The sequence below is a fragment of the Psittacula echo genome (assembly GCF_963264785.1).
Source record: "Psittacula echo genome assembly, chromosome: Z".
Lineage (NCBI taxonomy): Eukaryota > Metazoa > Chordata > Aves > Psittaciformes > Psittacidae > Psittacula > Psittacula echo.
Window position 1 is genome coordinate 24278421 of NC_137742.1, and position 23851 is coordinate 24302271.

A 23851-nucleotide genomic window follows, 5' to 3' on the forward strand; every position below is an offset into this window, starting at 1 on the left:
GACTTTTGAAAGTGTGATATATTACACTAAACACATCACATACCCTCGTGAGAATTATGGGCATGAAACTAATCAACCATTACTCACTACAATGAATTTACACAGTAACTGATCAAGGACAAAACACAGCAAAGGATGGAAGAATAATTGGTTTTGCGTAAAGAAAATGCTCCATCTCTTGCTCGGTCCAGGTGCCCACAGGAGACCTGCAAGTCATGTTTAAAAAATAATCCTGGGAATTAAATTCTGAATGGTGGATAAAAAAAATTGTGGGGTGAGTAGCAACATTGTTTTTTAAAGCTTACAGTTTTCTTGCTTATTCACCTCTGCACATTCATGTTAGCAACTGCTTTCTCTCCAGTGGTTTACCTGATTAACATGATTTTATTATACTATGAACAATCAAATCCCACTTTGTATTTAGTTTGGATCTCGGTACTGTCAGATCTCATTAACAGATGTCAGTCAAATACAAAACTTTGTTTGTTTTCTACGGTTCTATCAGTTCATCTAATTAAAGATATCACCTCTTCTACAAACCTTGTTTGATTTGTATCAGTCTAATAGCCATGGCATCATAACTGTGCTCTTAAAATGTACAGAAATAAGACAAGCTTTTAATTGAAACACTTCTCTATGACTTTTACAGTAAATGTAATAGGTATGGGAGGGACAGGGAAATTTCATAATAAATTTCAACTTCAGCTAAAGATCGCTTTATGAAGGTAGGCCTTGTAACAGCAACTGTATTTTACACTAAATGTTTTTCGTGAATCGATAGGTTTTTGTGCCACCTGCATTTAGGTTTAAGTGGATTTGTTTCACCAACAGTAAACAACAAGGCTATGTTTTTTTTCTTGATGAAATCTTTTCTGTACAAATTTGAAGGCAGGGCGTTATCACCAGAGTTGTGTGTCTGTTTAATCTAAACATATGCTGTCTAATCACAACACTTCGAAATATGTTCATGAAAATGTGTTGCATTTATGCTGTCATGATGCTCAGTTGTAAACTCTACTATGTTGCTAATAGCACGGTTAATCAGAATCTATGCATTTAAGCAACCTTAGTTTAACAAATCAAAATATTTAAATTGTTTTATTTATAGAAATCATAGTAAGGAGTAATTACAGCTCTAGACTAAAGTGCACTTCTCAGAGCATCTGGTAAGGCCACTTTCTCTGTTAACAGCTTTTGCTGGTTTGCAGGCATGGAAATGAGTTAATAAACAACTTTTTCACCTTTGTGGCCTGAAAAGTAACTATTTCCTTACTGATGTAGCATAATACTTATACCTGCCATGTAACACTTGCAGTAAAATATCATTTTGATGGAGAAAACCAATAATAGATTAACCTTGTGAATTAAGACATTAGAAACACTACTTTAATTTTACTTTTTTCAACAACCATGCCTTAGAACTTAGGGCAGACACAACTGAAAACACATTTATTTTAGATTTTAAAAAGCCACTCTGAAACCATTCTTGCCAAAAGAAAACTAAAAATGTCAATAATGGTTTTCAGATTTGCTTGTCGTACAAATACAATCTTTTATATTTTGTTTCTTCATAGGAGAAGGGATAGAATACTTAAAATTTGAGAAAGTTTCTTAGCATTTAAAACTGTCATTTGTATTTGTTAGGTGGAGAGAAGAAATGGGAAAAAATAAAAAAAAAAGAGAACTGAAGACTTCATAAAGAAGATAAATGGGGAAGACAAACTGATTCTTGTTTAATTGCACTTAAAATTTAATTTTTTACATGATGAAAAAAAATCTACAACTATTTTAACAGGTTCTGAAAAAAATAATACTTTTCCCCAATCATCTTTCGTCATGAACCCTATTTTGCAGATGGAGGACAATTGAAAGGATTGGTTTTTGGACTCTCATACAAATGTTCTATGGTAGCTTTTCTACAAATCAAACCCTCTTTACTTAAGGTAGAATCTATGAGTGTAACAGACCTAAAGACCTCATCTCACTGGACTGTTGATATCTCTTTGCTTCAAAAAGGCTTAACCTGTGGCTCCAAATGTAGTACTTTATAAGAAATTCAACTCTAGATATCATTGAGCCAACAGCGAAGCCAGAAATTCACATTAGCTTTTATTTTTACATGACTGACAATATTCACAGAAAATAAGATGACAGGAAAAAGTAATGAATTTGTTAAGTGTGCACATATACAACAGTGTTGCTAAGAGATTTGTGTTGTCAATGTTAGCCATTTCTAAGAAAAATACATGGTCAGAATAGAGATGAGAAAGTTATAAGATAAATGCAATACATCCTACAGTTAGAGAAATCCAGGTTTATTTAGCTGTTAGAATGATAGGTATAATCATAAAAGTTCTTACAGAGAAAAATTCTGGAATGATACTTGTAGTAGTATTTAAAGTGTCTATTTATACATCACCTGTTCACCAAATTGTTACTCCAGAACACATTCTGACGGGTTTTCATAAGATAAAAAAAAATTAAATAAATAAAAAGGGAAAAAAAAGAAAGCAAACTTGCCACAGAAATTCTTCTTTCCCACCAGTGGAAAGATAGAGGAGTGAGATAGTTTTTCTACAAGATGCAGCACTAATTACTGACCTTGGAAGAACAGTGTAACTGTTATAAAGCTATCATAGAGCTATTACGGAGCTAGCATAATGGATTTCCTACAGAAAAAATATTCCAGATCCCCAATCTGATTAGAATTTACTCCAGTGTTCTTTTAGGATTCCTATTTGGGCACTAATATCCTCAGCAGCATTCATTGTTACCCTTTTTAGACCCAAGAACCTACCAAGGACACTCCAAACCCATCATCTGTGCAGAGATGTAATAGTGAGCACGACTTATTCTTGGCAACTGCATAGTTGGCTCTTTCTGCCAACTTCATGTTTAACTCTTCGTCTGCAGTGTGGCCAGAAGGAGCCCTGAAGGACCTTGTGAGCAAAGGACTGATGGTTACAATCCTTAGATGTCCATGTCCTCACATGGCATGGCTGCATTTTCATTCCTTTCTATTTGTTTTGACCAGCAGAAGATTTATGTGAGGGGATCAGCTGTCAAAACAGACTCAGGCTAAACGGCTGCCGCATAGCTTAAAGTCAGTGTTAAGGAGACTGTCTGGGAGCAAAGCAGTCCAAATCAGGCAAAAGCAGAGTTGCCTTAACAGCACCTTTTTGTCTTTTCTCCTCCCTGTGAAACACTGTGCCAAAAGTTTCTCAGTCAGGATTCAGAAGCTCACCCATGGTAACCAAGGAAGAGAAATACAAACAAAAAGTCACAATAAAATGTTTAAAAATAACTCTAAAACATTCCTAACCATTTCTAGAACATAGCATATACAAAATAAGTTGTAGAGTTACAAAGGTTTTCTGCTGGTACTTGCATAATGCTCCAAAACTTAGTCACACAATACACTTAAAATTATCACAGTTTGATTTTACTGTTCGAAAAATAATGCAACCAAATTACAGAGAAAACTTTGCATGGCATAGCACGATATTTAACGCAGTGTAAATCTGGGATTATTTCAAAGTTAGACTGAACAGAGGTTGTTTACTTAGCTTCTCTTTAATTATAGTGGATAGGCAATATGCATTTAGCGAGTCATAGCAATGAACTTCCAAGACTTAATAGCCACTGAATTATACCAGTTTGGTGTGGATTTCGCCAGCATAAATATGGTGTAATCCAGTTGTAAGTCACATCAAATCAGAAAATGTTACAGTAAGACATTTTTATGGACCACGGGCAAATTTAAATTAGAGTATCTAAAATAAACTTCTGTATATATTTGTTACAGAAAAGATTAATTATTGCATCCTTAGGTCTTTCAGACAATTATTAATTCCAGTAATTATTGTTTATTATTTATATTGCAATGATGTCCAGAAGGCCCAATTCAAAACAAGTTAAAATCCACCATTCAAGTCACTACCTGATCATTTAATAAGCAGAAGTGCTTACCCTGCAGGCCTTTCAATCTAATTGTTGGACAAGTGAAAATGCATGAACACAACCAACACTAGTATGAAAAGATATAATTAAACCCTGTTATTCTGAAAAACTGTATATATATTGTTCAGACCATTGAACTCTTGAACGGGACAAACATAGAGGTGGCTGTTTCACCAATTGTACTTTCAGTTCAGCTGCATGTTGTTGCAGCATTTACTAGTGTAACTGTTCAAATATAAAAATAGCAGTTTGAATGAGAAGAGTTTGGGCTTGGTGTCTGCTGTTAAATTGTGCATGGAGAATTTGTTTAAACTTTGAGTGGGATCAGTGGCATACTCTCACTTGAAAGACTCATTATGTAACTCTATATTTTGTACTTTCTGCACTTAATCTGTAATTATTTGGTAACTGGGATACCAACTCTGGGAATTAATATTGCTGGGGACTCTGCTGAAGCTGTAATCTAAAAACTGTCTTGATATTTATAGCACTTTTAAATCCCTGGGATAACTCCTGGTATTTTCTCAATTTGTATAGATAGTTGTATCTTGTCTGTGTAACATGTCTTCAGGAGTTGTGGTCTAGCTAGCTATAGTTTCAGTAGACTTTGGCTAGGCTTTTATTTTGATGGCTAAACCCCTAAGTGAAATAGTATCATACATTGAAACTAAAGTTACTACTGAAAATTCAACATGAGAGCAACAGTTGCTATAGATTTCCCACACCCATCTGTTGTCCTGCTGCATTAATAAATGCATTGGGCAATTTCTAGCATCATAGAATTATCTGGGTTGGAAAGGACCTTAAAAATCATCTAGTTGTAACCCACCTACTACAGGCAGGGACACCTTCCCCTATACCAGGTTGCTCAAAGCCCCATCCAACCTCGCCTTGAACACTGCCAGGGATGGGGCAGCCACAGCTTCTCGGGCAACTTGTTCCGGTGACTCAGATCCTCACAATGGAGAATTGCTTCCTAATATCTGATCTAAATCTCCCCTCTGTCAGCTTAAAGCTGTTCCCCCTTGTCTTGTCCCTACATGCTCTTGTAAAATGTCCCTCTCCAGATTTCTTGTGGGATCCCTTTAGGCACTGGAAGCTGCTCTAAGGTCTCCCCTGAGCCTTCTCTTCTCCAGGCTGAATAACCCCACCTCTCCCAGCCTGTCTTCATTGCAGAGGTGCTCCAGTCCTCTGAGCATCTTTGTGGCCTCCTCTAGACTTGCTTAAGCAGGTCCACATCCCCCTTGTGTTTGAGGTCCCAGACCTGGATGCGGTATTGCAGGTGGGATCTCACAAGAGCAGAGTAAAAGGGGACAATCACTTCCCTTGACCTGCTGGTCAACGCTTCTTTTGATGCAGCCCAGCACACAGCTGGCTTTCTGGGTTGCTAGTGCATGGTGGCGACTCATGTTGAGCTTCTCATCAACCAACACCCCCAAGTTCTTCTCCACAGGGCTGCTCTCAATTTGCAGCAAACATTGCCAAAGAACATTTTCTCATTAAAAGTTATGTTACTTTACACATAAAAGAAGTGTCTTGAAAAGTTCATGATGGAGGACATCATCTACAGAAAGCCCTTAACCTTAATTATGATAGGGATATATTTTTGGGTATTAGGCAACAATAATCAATAGTTTGCATGAGAAAAAAAAAAAAATAGTAATTTTATTATAACACCAGTGTAGTGGACTATAGAGAGAAATTCTAAATCTGTTGTCAGTGTGGGTGAAGTTCTCATACTTGGCCTTAGTCCAAAGCTGACTCATTTGAAGAAAATGGCTTGTCTGAAGAAGAAGAAATTAAAGTGATTTAATGTTTTGGGAAATATATGTAAGTATATAATTTTATTTTTTACAGACTCTGATGGTTGTCTTTAATTTAGTTTAATTATTTATTTTAGTCATATAAGTAGACCCCAAAGAGGGCATATGCTGTGTAAAAACAGAGAGACTATTTGTAGAAAAATAGAAAAACACAGTAAGCGAATATTATTACCCTAGTAAAAATGGATGCTGATTTTCTGTATCTGGATACAAACTGGATACTCAAGTATACAATTCCCATACACAGGCAAGAAGTTTCAAACAACTAACAGCCTCAAAAAAAAAAAAAAAAACCAAACAGTGGACTTTCATAAATGTGATTAACTGAATGTATTGTTGCTAAAGATCAAACTTTCTTCATTCGAAGTACTGCAAGAAACTGGATGAAGCAACTAATGATCCTGAACAGGAAGTATCAATTGGAGTTAATTTCAGAGAGTGGTGAGGATTTAAAGGACTTTTCACATCTAGTTGCATGGTAAAATCAGGGGCAGGTTAATACTAACCTGACACACCATTTTACTTTGTTGTTCAACACCTCATGTAAAATGGCATGTTTCAGAATTTTGTCCATTTCTCAGTAAACAGATTATTATAATAAAACACTACCCCAGCTTAGTTGGTGGCAGTCTCAGCAGAGCAGCCAGGGATTAAATGGGCCTGAGAACAAAACCACCACCTTAGATGTGGTCTCTGCAGAACACAGTTCAGGAGCATAAGGTGAACAGGGAGCATAAGGTGAACAGCATGTACAAATCCACCCTGCTGTCAGCTGTATGTGCTGTTTTGTGGCTGAGCAGAACTCTGTGCTCCAGGACAGTTAAAATGGCATATTGTGTACACAACAGGTATTGTTGAACACCCATTTCAAGCAATCAAGGAAATTAAACAGAAAAACATTTCCATCGATGTGCCGTTGCGAACCAATGAACACCAATACTGAAGTGGTGTGACCTACAGTTAACTCACTGGCAGCTTTTCAAATATATTTGTGCATGACTCGTTGCAGTTAACAGCATTTTCAGTACCATCACATTGTACTGAGGGTGTCGCAATACTTGAAAATACAACTGCATTCAGAGGTTTATGTGAAACAAAGTCCTGAGGCTCCCAACATAAGGACATGGACCTGTTGCAGTGAGTCCAGAGGAGGCCACAAAGATGCTCAGAGGGCTGGAGCAGCTCTCCTGTGAAGACAGGCTGAGAGAGCTGGGCTTGTTCAGCCTGGAGGAGGCTCAGGGGAGACCTTAGAGCAGCTTCCATTGCCTAAAGGAGGCCTACAAGAACCCTGGAGAGGGACACTTTACAAGAGCATGTAGGGACAGGACAAGGGAGAATGGCTTTAAACTGAAAGAAGGTAGGTTTAGATCAGACATTAGGAAGCAATTCTTCACTGTGAGGGTGGTGAGGCGCTGCCACAGGCTGCCCAGAGAAGCTGTGGCTGCCCCATCCCTGGCAGTGTTCAAGGCCAGGTTGGACAGGGCTTTGAGCAAGCTGATGTAGTGGAAGGTGTCCTTGCCCATGGCAGGTGGGCTGGAACTGGATGAGCTTTAAGGTCCCTTCCAACCCAAATCATTCTATGATTCTATATATGTGGCATTATTTTAGTTTAATGTAACATATCCAAACATCATGTCTGAGTGGAAGCTGTTAGTTTTCCACCAGACATGTTTGCTCCCTCAGCTCCTGGTAACTGAGGGTAAGGGAGTCTAAGGCGCAACAGAGTGGCAGCTGCGGCATGCCCACCAACCCAAGATGGCAGGCTCCCCACGTGATAGATCAGTGGTTTGCATTCAGCATGTGCGCTTAGTAAACGAGGAACCCGAGATGCTTACGCCCAGGGAAACTTATCACTGGGGATTGCATTTGCACGGGCAACTGACGAGCCCAGTGCGATGGAGGAAAGCCAGCGTTATCCGCATCCCACCGCAGGGGCCTCAGCCCCGAGCCATTGCTGGGACACGAAGGGCCCAACCAGGCACTCGGACCTCACTGATCAGGTCCCACACCCGTCCCCAGCGCGGGCCGCATATCGGGCGGAGGCAGTGAGAGGGCTCATTCCGCTGCCCCGGGACACGTCTTCCCCGCTAGACCCCGCCTCCCGCCGCGGCCTCAGCCAGGCCCGGCGCGGCGCCAAGGCCGCCAGCCCCCACTGCGCCCCATTCCTCCACAGCCCGCTCCCGCCCCCCGCAGAGCCCCATTGGCTGCGGCGGCCCGTCCCTCACGACGCCCCTGGCCCGGTATTGGTCTCACCGCGGCCTCCCGCACTCAGCCCCATATCGGTGAGTGGGGGGGGGAGGGGAGGCTCCTTGGACCTGGCGGTGGCGTTGCCCGCCCTCCCGGTCTCTCTCTCCATTTCCCTCCCTTTCTCTCTCTCCCTCTCCTCCCGTCACGGCCAGTGGGGGCGCTCCCGCTACGCCTGCCCGCTCCCGCCGCTGCAGTGCCTCCGCCGGCCTGGGCGGCAGTGCGCGGCACCGGCAGCCGCAGGGGCGCGGCGGCCCCCAACTCCCTCCCCGGTTACACCACCCTGCTCCCCGTCGTGTTCCTGCTCCCGGGCATTCCGCTTCCCCACAACTCCGCCGCCTCCCCGGGCCCCCCGCTTCCGAGGCCGGGGAGGGGGGCGGGAGGCTGAACCGAAGGGGAAGTGTGCGAAAGGAGGCGGGGAGAGAGGGCGGCGGCGGCGGGCGGGCAGGTGAGCCGGGTGGCCTTCCCGTTCCCCTCCTGCCCTTGGCGGCGGCGAGGTCTGAGGGGTGTAGGAGGTTTGGGGTATCGGCCGCGCTCGGGCAACGCGTCCCTGGGCGAGGAGCTAGAGGTGGGGCGGCAGCGCCCAGCGTGCCTGGGCGGCAGGAAGGCGGGCGGGCAGGCCGGCCAGCGGCGGGCGGGCGAGGGGCGGCGGGCCGTGCTGTGCTGCCGGGGCTGGCTGTGTGTGTGGGGCGGTGCGGTCCCGCTGCCGGGCTTCGTTTTTTGCCGGGCGGTCGCGGGGCCGGGCGGGGCCGGCGCGGGTCGGGCCGCCCGCGGGCCAGACCCCGTGGCCGGCGGGGTCCGGGAGGAGTCGGGGTCCGCTGCTACTCTCCCCACGACATTCGCGCATCGACCGCTCGGGTCGGCGAACGCCCCGTCCTCAACGTAAACTGTTTCATTTCTTTTTTAATCCTTCCCCCCTGTCTCCCCTTCTCCCTTCTCTGCCCTTTTCCTCCTAGCGAGAAGAAAACTCGATTGGATTTAACACATTTCTTTGGGGTCGGAAGAAACTCCTGCCTGCTGGATCTGGTTTAGACGCTCGACAGACAAGGTAAATTAAATGGAGAAGGCTTGGGGAGCAGCAGCAGCAACAACAGAAAAATCCTGCCTCTGCTGAAGGGGGTGGGGAAGAAGGAAGGAGTTCACGCTTCATTTTGATATCCTGTTTTTGGCCTTTTTTTTTCTCTGTTTTCCGCCTCGCTTAGTTAGCTGTGCTTTGTGTTTTCCCCCCTCTCGCTTAAGTGCTGTTTTGTATGAATGTAGTCGCTGGTTTCATGGAGGCTGAGGAAGGAGTCTGGGGAGATTGAAAGTTTTTAAGCTCCTCAGACACAGAAGTTTCTTTGTTCGGTCGGGGAAGGTATTGAACTGAAACTGCTCCACTCCCTGACTCTGCTGCTTCGCCTCCTTCTCTTCCAAAAATATTGCTAACCCCGCGAGTATAATTAACTTATCGGGAAATAAGGAAGTCCTAAAGAAGGTAATATCTTTTACTTAATGGAAAGATCTTGAGGGTTGGCGCTCCCTGTTTTTGCTTTATTTTCTGGAATATCGGTTAGCGTCTAGACGGTCTTCTTCAAGATACATGTTAAATTTATTTATAAAAATGTGCCCTCGTAGTCTTCTGTAAAGACTGTAAAAACTGCTGTCGCAGTTTTCCCCCTTGCCTGCTGCTGCCACCTCTCTTCCTCCCCTCCGCCCCCTCTCTGTCCTCAGGATGACGAGTTGCACTGCATATTTTTCAGCTTGTACAGGAGAGGTCTGTATTGCATTTTGATCCTTGCGAAGTGTGTCTTAAGAACCTCAATTAGAGAAAAAAAGTAGGTGCTAGCTAGTGGTCTGATTTCTTAGAATTACGTTCAGTTGAACCTCCGAATTAATGTAGCATTGTTTGCTTTTGATGACCGCTTTGCCCTTCATAACTTTTGAAAGGCATCCTGTTTGAAGTGGAAAACCAAGTGTGAAGTTTGGGTGTAAGGTTTTGTACTGCTGGTGCTGGTTAAGTTATGCTAACTAGTTGCATGTAGTGGAAGAAGTGTTGTTCACCACAGACTCATTCTGTGTGCCTCAAAGAGGCAATTACTGGTTATTTCTTCTGTGAAGGCAAAGTATTTATCATATTGTGAATGTTCAAAATGATCTGGTAGCCATAGGTCTGTGCTTTTTTTTTTTTTTTTTTTTTATTCCTGTTTGTCAGACTCAAAAGCAGTGTGTTGGTCAGATAAGATTTGTGTGCTTCAGTCTCTCAAGTGCCTGAGATATGTTGGTATTTGTGAGGCCTGGGCAAAGTAATTTGTATGCCAAATTTCTAGCACTCCTACATGTGTAGCTCTGTAACAGCATCAAGTAATGTAGTACTGGAGGAAAAAGTTACTAACCCAGCTCCATCTGTTTGATCTACTGTGAGGAAAAATGTTAACATTTAACTGACCTAAAGTGGCTTCTGTGGCTGATAACAAGTAAATGATTGGCTTGCAATTTATAGACTTACCTTTCCAGGCAGCAGTAAGAGTTATTCTTAGGCATCAGAAAGGGCTGAACAAAATAAATGGCAGTGAACTTCAGTTTCCTTATATGGCTTGTACTTGGCAGAAAAGCAATGAAGGCTAAACAGAGTAATCCTTTTACAAAGAACGATCACTTTCCAAAGCAGTGTTTTAGTCCCAGTAATGACTCCAGATTCTTGGGAGGGTGGGGTGGTGTGGGGAATGGGGAATTGTAGCAATGCATGACAAATTTAGTTGTAAACCACTATGTTCGTAATGGATGCAATTTTGTTTCATTTCAGACCTTTTGTGTTTCTCATGATGATCTTGATATTTTTCAATGCCATGTAGAAGAATAGGTCCTTGTAGTGGAGCCACAACTTTTTACGCTAGTGTTTTGTCACCATGGTAGCTATGGATAAAGCCCCTTTTAATGATGAAAGTGTAATTCAGTACTGCTTAGAGCTAATGGTTATATCATAGAATGCCATTCATGTCATTAACATAGTTTAGGAGTTATGAAGGAGTGTATTCTTTCTCAAGATCAACCACCTCAACTGAGAATCAGTCTGACATTGATATTCATATTGAATAAAATGATGATAAAATAATATTCATCACGAATGAAATGATTTAACTAGACGTATGGTAGATCATGTTGCTTGAAACAGCACTTTCATAGGTACGTGCTGATGACTTGAGGAAACATTCTTTTGACCTGGCAGTTCCTTGCTCATGAATTAAATTAAGCTCAAGTAAACATCGGTAATTTTAAGTAGTTATGCTTGCAATCAAATAGCTGGAAGTTACAGCATATGGCATGCCATGGAATATGATTATCATTAGGATGATTATCATATTAGTAAAAATATGAATAGATTTGTCTTATGAATAAGATGCTACCAGATAATGGTTGGTATAAATGCAGTGCTCTATAGGGTATTCATTTGCACATCACATTCATACAGAATCGATGAAGGGGCTCCATGGAGAAAGTGTTATTGATTGAAAGTTGCATAGTGTATTAATAAGGTGGTGGTGTAAGAAAACAGTATTATGTTTTGTCCTCAGTAGAATTTGTTCAAAGCCTGTAGTACCAGGCATAAAGAGCCATGCTTGGAACATCAAAGCTAAGTATTTCTAGAACCTACTGCTAACATGCTAACATGTAGCATGTTAGCAGTAGGTTCTAGAAATAGAAGGCGATGGGAGCAAATTCCTCAACTCAGCTTTCCTGTTCGGGTGTAATGAATCACTGGCTGTCTGCTTTGTTTTCTTGTTTTGTTTTTGTCCTTCCTGCTCCCAAGCAAAAAGGAAAATCTTCTAGGGAAAATGTTATGTAAAGATCAAATGGTTGATATGTCATATTTTCAGCAGATTCTCCCTATGGAATAACCTGATCTGCTAGAGGAGAGTCTGCCATTTACTCCACATATACGAATTACAAATCTGACCTTTTCTGAATGGGTAACTAGTCGAGTTGACAGAAAAGCTGCTCTTATGGATATTTTCATACTTATATGAAAATAGCAGACTGTATTCCTATGTGAGCATGCAAATGTTGGTGGTAGCAGTTGATACAGGAGATGAAGAGTGGATTATTTGGAAAATGAAGATTCAGAAACACCATTGTTTTACCTTGTCAACTTTGGAGTCAGTAAAACAATATGTCAGACAACACTTCTCGTGTCTGAGTGAAAACACTGAAGGTAAAAAGTTAATCAATTTGTGTTGTAAATAGGCTGTAGATACAACACTCCCCTCACTCCAACCCCAATTTAGAATGTGCACTGTTTGTGGCAACCTATTGCATACTATCTTAGTGTCTTTGGAGCATCTGTGAAGTCCAGTGCACACTTACGAGGTATAGATTATGTCTTTTACAACTTTGAAAGTTTAACTGATTGAGAGTTTTGCTTAATGTTTTGAATGCATAAGGTGTATCTTTTTGTTAGTGTTGTGGGTAAGTTGTGAGCATGGCATAACAGACTCTGACCAAGTTCTGGACAACAAGTACTTTTTTTTGATGAAAGCTTCACATGTGGATTTCCTGCAGTCCTTCTAGTTTTCTTCACCTCTTGGGGAGCCACTGCAGTTTCCAAATGTGAAGGTGGCATGCAGAGCCCACTGTATCAGCACAGGTGGCACACTTGTCTGCCGCTGGGTAAGTATCAGTAAAAATTAGTAGGCCTAGATAACACTGCCTAGTGTACTTTGGTAATAATTAATTGTTAAGCAATACTGTTGACTTTAAGATTATATAGGGACAGATGATATATAGAGGAACTTGACTGCTCTTATGACAAGATAAGTGTGATGGGTTTTTTGCCTGTGTTCATTGAAATACAGCTTTTACTTCTAATTAAGAATAGATTGTTCATGTATTGTGAGTAAAATGTTTTAAATGTTAAGAATTGAAAGTAAGGAAGCTGTTTTAGGAACGATTTATAAATCTCATCTGCTAACAAAAATTAAACATGAATATTGCTATGCTGGAATTGGTGGTATTTTTATTATATAGACATCTTGGGATAATTCTGCTTTTTCTACTGCTTCCCTTCATTAGTTAGTGAGTTTCTGTAAGATACTTCTTTTTCTGGTGTTTAAATTTCCATATGGGTATTTGGCTTATTACTCTGTTTAATTTCACCCATACTTCTTCTGAAGGTAATACAGAAGCATGGTGTTTCAACACCAGCTTGCACTTTCCACCTTTAAAAAGACATTGTGACTTTGCATAATTGAGAAATAAAACTAAACAAACCAGTTCATTTGGTCTAAATGAAACCAAACTGACTTGTACTTATATTGGAGAACTTCAGTGTTGTGACTCCCCTAGGGTAGTTTATGTTGAAAAATAAACTAGCTCTTTCTATATTTGTATTGTATTGTACCTACTGATTTGTAGGTACTTGATACTAAGTGATCATTTTACATAGGAACAAAAAGTGATGATTAATCAGAGTCTGAGCTGTCTTGGCTGCTTTGGCTATTCTGGAAGTTGTAATAACGTCAGAAAGTAACTGAGCCTTTGGAGCTTCTTGTGTTTGAATGCTCTATCTAGTTAGATAAGATAGTATGTACTCTCTTCCACTCTTTATCTGCTTAATTAGACAATGAATGGGATGGCCATACTTTTTTATCCTGTTTTCTGGCATTGCCAAGAAAACACTAGATAACAAGTGGTGTACACAACTTTGATTAGGGAAGTCCGGGGGAATGCTTTGTGCCTTCCACTGTTCCATCCAATGATTAGGCACAGGCTAAACACTGAAGATTACTTACAATAGCAAGGACAACTGTTGTACCAGTAAGATCAAAGCCATGAAAAAGAAGGAAAGTGATTCCAAAATGCATGATTTTTTTCATAGTTTCCCAGTTGTTAAATACCCAGTATTATACACTCTCACATCTTTTGTAAGTAGATCTATGGTTTCTCCAGCTTTTGTTTCACTCTTTTGTATAATTTAATTCTGCAAGCATAAAGCTATATTATATATGCAAAGTAAAACAAACTGCTGAAAGCAAACATTCTTTAAGATTCCCTTATTTAGATACACATTGTGAGAATAATAACTGGAAGAAACTGTAGATCAGTTATCTTCAGGGTGATCAGTTTTGACTTCACTGAGTGCATGAGCTTCTTTTCAAAGAAAAAAAGTCTTCTAAGCACTCTGAATTTTCCAAGTTTGTATGGTTCAGTATGTGCAGTGCTGTGCTTCATGTCTTGTAGGCCCTGTCATGAAGTTGGCTGAGATGGAATGAACAGAGATACATAGACATAGTACAAGTAGTGAATGTTCTGACTGTCTGGGCTATCACATGCTTCCAGTGGGAGAAACTGCAGCTGTTCGAGTAGAATTTCCTTTCTAGGAATAAGCAGGTAGGAAGGAAATACTTGTTTTAGGAGTCTTGAGTTTTGTTTCTCTAAAATTTAAAATTGCACTTTTGAAGTAGATGGTAGGGGTATAGTTGTCTTCCTGTGTTCAGTGACTACTTTTTGTGTCAGTTGTCTGAGGATAGCTTTAGGAATAGAAGAAGCTTTGAAGTGGTTTGAAGAGTTAGTAAAAGTTACAAATACTTGAAATGAAACACAGCCCATTCCACATTAAGAGTTAAATTATATCTCCCTGTGAAGTGGCCAGGGCCTTATTCTCCTTGGTGGGGAAAGCTCCAGCCTTAATAACTAAATTCAAAATATTTGAAGTTCTGTTAGTATGTTAAAGGTAGCTGAAGAAGGATGGTCTTAGTGTCTGAAGTACTGTGCCTTGAGCTTGGAGCCTGCTCATCAATTTTCCCCTCTAGTTGGCCAAAGAAGTTCCTGTGGCAGCTGCACTGGGGGCTCTGTCTTCACAGAGAGTTCTCAAAGGAAAGTGTCATATTTCAGCTTAGTCCTCTGTCTCATAATGCGGAGTCTAAGTTTAGTCTAGTTGCAGACATTATTTCTTCTTCTTTCTTGCCCTCCTTGTCCTTGGAGTTTTTCAGTACATATCTTCCAAAACTTCCAGGTCTCCTAAGGCAAAGCATAGATGCTGTGGGCTACATCAGTATATCTGAACAACTGTCTGAAATGCAATGCCAGATGCCTGTGAATGTCAGTTACAGGTTCAGTCATCCAAAATGACTGTGGATGCCATTTAAAGTGTTTGGATGGTGGAAAGTGTTTCCAGGCTTATCCGGAAGACTTCTGCTAAAAGAACTCATGGCTGCTAATAAACTCTTTGAGCAATGCTTTTTTCCCCCCACATGTGTCTGTAGTTGTCCTGGCATTATTCTACCCAAGAGGAGAAATGACAGTTTAGAGGATCAGCACATTCTCACTAGTTTGATTAAATTACTGCAGGTCTTCTATATTTACTTACAGGTAACCCTGAGGATAGGATGGAGGTTTATGTTTGAAACTGGATATTGAAGAACTTGTAATGAATAATGATACTAATGCAAATTATAGGGTTTTTTCCTTCTGTAGAAATGTTATGTTTAATAAATTGTACATGCTCATGCATGCTTGTGGTTAAAACAAAAACAGAAAACAAACAAAACAACCCCCAAAATAAAAAAACTTGGCTGCAAAAGTATTTACAAGGTTGAGGCCTGTGTTTTCGGTAAAAGTAAACTTTAAGTGTGGCAGCATAGCAGTGTAAATCTTTCCTGACTTAAAACACTGTATATACTCCTTCCATGCTAATGCTACAGAGTATAACATGCAGGTTTTGAATTAGTTTCCACTTTGGCCTACAAGGTGGGCATATCTGAAGGAGGAGTTGAATGTGCAGAAGGCTGTTCATATGCATTGATACCCTGCCGTTGGCATGTTTGCTTGCTGTGGCAAATCAGTCTGTAGTGACTTGGATTGTTAGCTTGGTAATTAGCCTCTGAGGGAGAAAGTTAAGAAGCTCACATTTTTCTGATTCATAGCTATCCAGTCTTTATACCATTTACTTTAGTTTGTGCTTTACTAAATTTATAGAGGGTGATTTATTCTGAGTAATTATTGAATTCTTTAGTAGATCATCTGGGAGGGATTACAGGCAGAGGGAAATAAGTGTAGAATTCTAGAAAATAGTATTTGGAACAAACCTAGAATTTTACTTAAAGGTCACTTTTGTTGATTCACGTGTAGGTGTTGGGAAACTGTTAAAAACAAGGTAACAATTAAGTGAAGAACTGGACTCTTAAGTAGGAAGAAAAGAAAAAGATGGTTAATCGTGTGTGTTTCCACCTTTTCTGGGAGTGTGAAGGAAGGGAAAATCAACTGGAACTCTGAATTTGGCAAGCCATCTGGCTCTGATTCTGATGCATACGATCAGAAATGATACGGGGGAGGGATAAACTAGCAGAACTTTACTATTTTACTATACTATTGTGTAACTACAGGGCATCTTATTTGTGTCTTTTAGGAAACTTTTTTTTTTTTTTTTTTTTGTCTCATCTCTGAGCAGTGTTCTGTGAGGGAGGGAGCATTCTGTGGCTATTAGAAAATCCTTTTCTTCCAGTGCAGTATTCTTAATCTAGATGTTAATGCTTTGGGTCCAGTACCAGAGATTTCATCTAAATAAATGAAAATATAAGCAGTACAAGTACTAGAAAAGCAGGGTAGACTTAAAATAGATTTTAATAGACTTAGATGAGAATAATTTACTTTTCTGCTTGCATATATCTGGATGAGCTCTTCTCATTTTCAAGGAGCACTTTACTTTGTCCTGCTTTACTAAAACAAAGCAGAAGTGTTGTGAATCATGGCATTCCTCTGTGCTTTTTGCAATGTTGCTCTTACTAGAGAGAGGCAGTGGAGCAAGGAAACCTTTCTACGGGATTTTGTTGTGGGAAATCTATGGGAGAGGTCAAAATTTCAAATGTCCTGTAGTTTTTCATGACATTAGTGTTACAGAACTGGTTTTGCAGCGGCAGCCTGTAGTGTCTTAAGGGAAGTATTATGGCCCTGTCCAATGGATCAGGTTAAAAAAAAAAATGTTATGGAATTGGAGAGAAACACGTCTTTAATCAATACGTGTTTCTTGTTCTGTTACTTACTTCTCTCTATACATAAACCAGCTGACCAAGAACCAATGAATTTTTCATTCTGTTGCTCGCTGTGCTTTGTCTGTCCCAGATGATGCAAGTCCCTGCCTATTTCCACTGAAGTAAAATACATATATTTGGTCATTTTAGATCCATAGATCACCCATCATTCTGTTCGTGTTAAATCTTGATGAAGCTTTAAGTTTCAGCTTCAGAGTATGAAATAATCTACAGAGTAATAACCTTTACTCAAAATCAGAACGTTATCCATTTTTCCCAAACTTGTATTAACTTGTTTTTAATCTTTGGGGAGCCTGAAGGGAAGTATGCACTGGACAATTCAAATTATTTGAAATCAAAGTTATGAAATTTTCTGAAATTCCTACTTTGTGCTATTTTGCTTGGTTTTCCTATTCTGAGAAAAGGAGGATGACAGGTTAATAGCAAATCAGCACGGTACTGTTCCACTTTTTACTTCAGTAGTGTCAAAGTAACATTATAACTCTTTTTTTCTCATGCTAGAAAGCACAGGATGTCAGAAGTTAAGTAATGCTTTAAGCTGAGTTATTATTAAATCAACTTTGAATTCAGTTTTGAGGCTATAATTTGCACTGTGATGGGAAGGAAGAATCTTAGTTCTACTTAAACCTCCTGTCAGGTGAAAAATTGTTTTTGGCTTTACATAGTGAATTATTATCTTACATAATAAAGATAACAGCACTTTCAATATAATTGCCTGGATTCCAAATAGTTAATGAAATCTGTATTGTAAGCAATAAGGCATCATTCTTCCCTGTCTAAAGAGGCAAATATACTTTGTAAGCCATTCAAGAGTAGCCTTCGGTTAATTTTGTTTTAACAGTTGCTTGTCTGATCTTCAAAATGTCTGATGTAGTAAAATAAAAATAACGGCTCTTCTTTTTTCTTTTATCATCATCTGTTGGCTTTGAGGAGCACAAGACTAAGTAAAGACAAAAATAATTTTGTTCAGAAAAATTGGCTTCAAAGTTTCATTACTGTGGTGGGAGTGAAAAGAGATTGTAAGTTGACAAAAATCAAATGCGCATTGTGAGAGTAAAGCTGAGTAAACAGAAGGCAAGAATAACAGTGCTTGGACACATGGGAGGTGTGAAAAGTCTTGTAGTTAGAGCCACAGATAATGCAGAGAAGAGCAAATAACAGATGTGAGCAACTGATTGGAATAAATCAGGATCTATGTATCAGTTGTCAAATGAATGTGGAAGAATCTAGTGAACAGAAGTACAGGTCAGAGATTCCTTTATTTGCCCAGGATGGCAACTTAAAACTGCTGAGAATAATGTTGAGCTAAATGTGTCATAATTGTCGTATAAATTAGAGGGAGAAGATGCTTAGAATCTGGAAAATACAGAATACAGGGTTTTTTTGGTTGGGTTGTTTTTTTTTTTTTTGTTTGGTGGGTTTTTTTTGTTTTTGTTTTTTTTTTTTTTCCTTCAAATCTAACAATCCGCAAATGGGAAGGAATGCACATACCCACATGCACTTGTGTTTTTTTGAACTTTGATCTGTGAATGTATTTCCATTTGTGTTCCTGTTACCACAGACTAAAGTGTGAAGCCTGTTTAGATTTGATGCAGCAGTCTTTCTGGGCAGTTTATCCATTTTATTAGCTAGAGGGTTTTAAGTGTGGTTATTCCTCCCATGCATCCAGCCTCTGCTTGCTTTGTATCTCAAAGTCTCATATTGTTTTGGGCCTGCTATGTTCTTCTGACTTCTGTTGTTTGTTCCATCCTAGTTTTAGCTAGGAATTCTGGCAGTTACTTTTTTTGGGGGAATGTATGTAAAGCAGGTAATAAGGGGCTGTTTTGTTTTAATATATGCACCATATGATTTAGAAAGCAAAATAATTAACCAGGAATCTTGTGATAAGAAATAGTTTCTTCCCTCCTGCCCCATCTGTTTTCATTTGTGCTGATCTCCTATGTGTTGCAGATTGCCTGAATTTATCTGCAAGCAATTAGATGGATAGTCTAGTTAATAGATGAGAACTTTTCTTGTATATTGAAATACTGCATATTTACAGCAGTGCAGCTTGCTTGTTTAAAAAGCTTTGGTATTTGCTGCAGATGGCTGCATAGTCTAAGGAGTGGCTTCCTGGCTGCATTGTACATGAAGTGCCAAACATGATTAGAGCAGTTTTGTTCTGGAATGCCAAAATACATTGAATCTGTTCAGGAAGCAACATATGTCAAATGAATAAAAATATCATGCGAAACAGAATGTGATTGTTATGTTTTTGGTTTGGTGGTTTGTTTTGGGGTTTTTTTGTGGGTGGTTTTTGTTGTTGTTGTTGTTTTTTTGTGTTTTTTTTTTTTTTGGGTTTTTTTTTTTTTTCTTCCCCAAATCTGGTTTCTTTCCTGAAGGAAGGGGTAAAAAAGAACCTCTATATTGAGGATATTTTTAAATATAAATTGCTGACTTAAACATTCAGCTTTTTCACTACTTTTTGTTTCTCCATACCCTATTTTCCTCTTGATTAACGTATGCCATAGATGGAACGTGGAACAAGGAGGTTATCAATAGGTGTGCTGTATAGGAAAAAGAGTATTGTGTTTTCCTTCATGGATATCTAGGCCTGTGCACAGGATACAGGTATTCAGTGTGGTTTTGGAAGTTGGTTGCTTGTTTTTGGTGTGGGGTGTGTTTTTTAATTTTCTTCTCCTTTTTATTTATTTATTATTTTTTTTTTTTTAGTAAAGGCTGGTAGCTTATATGTTTGTTCACATTCTTGTGACAATTGTACGTAATTGCTTGATAGCAAACCAGGGTTGATGAAAATAAAAATCAGTAGTGAAGGATCTTCCTTCTGCCCAAGCTGTAATTCCGCAAGTTCTCAAGACAGGAAGTGGGAACCTTTAAAACTAATAGCTCCAAGTATTCCAGGATTTTGTTATTTTATTAAGAAACAAGCCCAGGGCAGAGTGCATTTTATTGCATATTATTCCTTGCTTGCAAGGGAGGTGCTAGTCACTTTGATTCCTCCTACCTGGAAGGCAAAGATATTAAAAATTTAATTGACAGAAAAATACGTGACTCTCTAGAAGATGTAATTCCATCTGATCAGTTTTTAGCTAATATTTTGCATAGATTTTTCTTATCTAAAATAATCTGAAAGCCTTGATTTTATAGCTCTTAAGCCCAGAAGAGTGAAGTATCTTTAAAGCAGTTTTGCTTGTCCTTTCTGAATGTTATTTTTCCTCGTTTGTTTTTTCTCTTCCATCTCTATGATTAGACCAACAGCTAAAAATTAACTTCAGTGAATTATCTTATGTAAGCTCCTTCTTGTTGTTCTGTCTTGTGCAAGAAGTGATGGGTCCCTGAAAAAAGAGAGTGAAGGCAAGTGTTTTCTTTTTGTAGAAGAGAACATAATTAACATAATTTCTATGCTTTTATTTTTCTTCTTTTTTTTTTTTGTGATATTAAGTGCTTAGCTGTGAAGCTTGATTATGTTCCTGCCTCCTGGATTGAAAAGGAGATGCTGGTGTTTCTTTTCCTGTTCTAAATTCTACCCTTCCTGCTCCCTGAAATTTTTAGCTCTTCAACGATAATGATACCACCAACTAGGAATGTGCTCATGTGCTGAGAGGTGAGGCATACAGTCAAAAGCAAGTTCTGGAGTTGCTTGTTTGTGTCTAGCTTCACATCAGCTGGGTTCTTGTGTGCTTTCCTGTTTGTTCTGGCAGTCCATCTGTCTTCCCTGATTGTGATTTGTCTTATTTTGTCTCAGCCTTCTCTGGGATAGTTAAGAGAAAATCTACAGAAAACATGTTCAGGTATACAACAGCTTTCTTTCTTTTCAGCTTTTGTTCTTCTGTGAAGTGTGATGTTTGTCTTCATTCTAGTCACCAAATTCTGTTTCATGAAGGGCAATGGTCCTACTAGCTGATGGGAGACCTGACCTGCTCAAGCACAATTCATTCCAGTGTTTCTACTCTCTTCCCAGATATCAGTGGCTATAACACTGTTCTGTAGCTATTGAACTGTAGGAAGTACCAGAAATAGTAGTGCAGAGAAATGTTCTATCAGGTCTATGTTTTCTCTCTGTGTTTCTGAAATGTACTTCCAGTGCACCATAGCAAGTATCTGTAGGTGTTCCCCCTCTGCCTTGCCACCTTAGAGGTATCTGATATTTCTCTAGAGTCTGATTTGCTGGCATTCTTAGTGTGAAATGTCAAGTTAAAAACCTATTCCCAGTTCAGTCCTCACCACTGGTAAGTGGAATTAATTTTCAAATGGACTTGGAAACATCTTTGTTGTGGTTGGACTTGATGATGTGGTTGGACTATCATAATGTTACTGCAGTTCCACAAAGCGTAATCTTCACAAGGCTGTTTTTTGCTGTTCAGAACCTAGAAGTGGTGGCAAATTGCAGTTACAGTATATTGTCCTTTTTAACTGTTTGACCAACTTAAACTCTCATCAAAGCGCTTGCCATTCTGGCTTTAATAGACAAGCAAGTCTATGGAGTCTACTGATTTTTTTATTTTTTTAGTTTTTCCTTCTTTGGAGTTCACTCCAAATTTCCTGCTAACATACCTCTGTGCTGTTCATAGCATTGTAGAACCAAGTGCATGGATTTACCCAGTACCTCTTTTGTTAGAGTTGTCTTGATTTTTTTTTTTTTTTTTTTTTTTTTTTTTAAGGTACTTTGCAACTTAATTCTACTTTGTGTGATTTAATTAACCGTGACATAAAATTGTTGTGACTTTTAAAAGCATATTGGCTGTTATGCTTTATTTAATTGTCTCTTGTGGTTTCTTCCTGAATGTATTCGTTCTCTTTAGGCTTCCAAGACATTGATAATATTGACCTGGGAGCAGACCAGAAGATAGCATCATGGAATACATTTTTTTTTTTTTTTTTTTTTTAATTAAGAAAGAGCTATTTCCATTTCTTCCTATCAGGACTTACTTGCTTTGTCATGAACACTTCTTGGCAAAGTAGCTTCTTGTCTTGATCACTTTGGAATTTAAAAGGGGTTTTTTTGGTTAAAAGAAAGTAAGTGTAAATAAATTTTAAATTACCATGTTGGGGAGATGGTCTGTTTTGTATACTTCAGTCTCATTCCCTCAAGCCTGTTATAAATGTAAAGCATTGCTTTGTGGGGAAATAATTGACTTTTTTTGTTGCAAAAACAGGCACAGCATTTGCTGAGTAAGGGTGCCTTGCAGTTATGCAGACCACATCTTGTAAATAGTTATTTCACTTCTCAACTCAGAGTGTGGAACATGAACTGCTGACATAGTCACTGTCTAGACCATAAGTATTTAGTGACCTGACTGTCTTAACTGCTTCTTGGTTGCCTGGAGATATTTAGCATAGTTAATTTTTCCTTTTTGAATTATTCTCCCATCCCTACTCCCTAAACTTCTTGTCTTCACTGGTTGACTCTTTTCAGAAAAAAACTCACCAAAACTATGAATCCAAGGCAGTGTAAATAATTAAATGTGATCTATGTGAATGAATTTTGCTACCAGCATGTGCTGTTGTGAGCATTAAAATACATGTCAGTAATAATGAAGTTATCACCTTTAGTTTAAAGGAGTAAAGAAAGCCAGTGACTGAATGTGTAGTTTTACATTCTGCTGCATCTCCTGTGACACAGGCAATACGTTTCCTTTTCCTTGCTGTGTCTGGATCCTTTTCATCTTGTGTGAAGACTTGAAACTGAAGGTCAGTGAGTTGATGAGCAAGCTGATCTAATTAGAAAAATATTCTTCCTGACATATTGCAGGTCAGTTACTATTGGACACTGATGGTGTGGTCGTGTGAACCCTAGATTTAATAAAAGGCAGGTTTGAGGGAAAAGCAGAGCTTACTCTTTCTTTAGCAGTCTCTAGTTTGAATTAAGCACAGTGAGAACTGGCTTGCCTTTTAAGTCACAGTTGCTGTTGAATAGTCTTTCACTTGGTCACAGTAAATGTAAATGTTCCTCTTCATCATGATTGATAAGGTCGTGAATTATTCTTCCTTAAATAGTCAGAAGGGCAGTTAAAAACTGGGATACTAACCCAGTAATGTCTCTCTCCTGGCAAATTTAAAGCGTACCACCTCCTACCTTTCCTGCTTTTTTGCTATATGCAGGTTGACTTCTAGACTTCGAACAGTAGGCTGGGAATTTTATGCCTATCTGTCAAAATGGTTTTTAATTGCTGCAGCGGAGAGAAATAACTAACTGTGCTAAGAACTGAAACTGGAAAAGGCGAAGAAGTAATGAAGTCCTTTTCTCCTGAAGGCTACCTTGCAGACCTTTTGCTCTTGAGACTTCTGTACCTAGCTTCTTTAGCTCCTAGGGATTTCTGGTAGCCTTATGTTTTTCATAGTCTGGAGGAATCTCTTGATTGAAATGTGTAGATCAACAGTATTTGAATGTGGGATGCTCTGCTTTCAAATTAGATCCCAAGGCTAGTGTGAATGGAGAACTGACAGGTGATGGGCGGTCAGTATGATTTGTAAACAAGTTTGTATGTTATGCATTATCCTTGGTAGTATGATGGACTTGGAAATGTCTGTCACTGACACTGTGCGAAGAAGCCATTACTGAATTTTACTTTTTCATTTCAGATGGGCAATGTAGAACCACCTTAATTTATGGAGGGATTAAAAGTGGAACTTAATATAGGGGGAAGCACATACAAGAACAGGAGGCATTTAGTTTCATTGTTCTAATATGTTGGAAATTTGCCACCTGGGTGTGAAGTTGCTGTCCCCTGTAGTGTTGGCTACAGTCTCACTTGGCTGTCCTGCAGTCATGAAGTGCAGGAGACAGAGCATCTGATCTTT

General features: G+C 39.5%; 1 protein-coding gene across 6 annotated transcripts in view; it reads left to right on the forward strand.

Annotated features, from left to right (window-relative positions):
* Positions 1-8414: 8414 nt before the first annotated feature.
* ERBIN (erbb2 interacting protein) overlaps positions 8415-23851 on the forward strand; it is a 116961-nt gene continuing 101524 nt past the window's right edge. For 4 of the 6 annotated variants that reach the window (XM_080636976.1, XM_080636980.1, XM_080636981.1 and 1 more), the window contains exons 1-2: positions 8415-8475; positions 8984-9075. The gene's annotated coding sequence lies outside the window, so the exon portion shown is untranslated. Of the gene's footprint in view, positions 8476-8756; positions 9076-14283; positions 14391-23851 lie in introns of those variants that run through there. The other 2 variants (XM_080636977.1, XM_080636978.1) reach the window with 2 other exon arrangements.